Source organism: Prionailurus bengalensis, chromosome F2 (genome assembly GCF_016509475.1).
Source record: "Prionailurus bengalensis isolate Pbe53 chromosome F2, Fcat_Pben_1.1_paternal_pri, whole genome shotgun sequence".
NCBI classification, from domain to species: domain Eukaryota; kingdom Metazoa; phylum Chordata; class Mammalia; order Carnivora; family Felidae; genus Prionailurus; species Prionailurus bengalensis.
In genome coordinates, this window is record NC_057353.1 from 9996894 (window position 1) to 9997277 (window position 384).

A 384-nucleotide genomic window follows, 5' to 3' on the forward strand; every position below is an offset into this window, starting at 1 on the left:
CACTGGGGGCGAGCGTACCACCCAGTCTTTGCTGGGGAAGATGGGCTAATTTGACCAAGACCTGAAAAGCAAGGTTGCGATTTTTAACAGACAACGCGTCCAGAGGACGTTTCCATTGTTGAGTTAACAGAACCTACACGTCTACGCCGCCCTGCAGGGCGGCCTACACCACCACCAGGCGCGTGGCGGACACAGCGCGCGGCTTACGTAGATACGTCCCTGCGGAAAAAAGCCTCCGAGCCTACTTCCTTTAAGGAAAAGAGGATTAAGGCCCGGGAGGGACGGCGCCGGCAAAGGGCGACGCGCGCCCCACGCTCTGCGGAGGTGGGCGCGCGCAGGCACCGCCCCTCCCGCGGTTGCCTGGCAACCGGCCCGGAAGTCGCG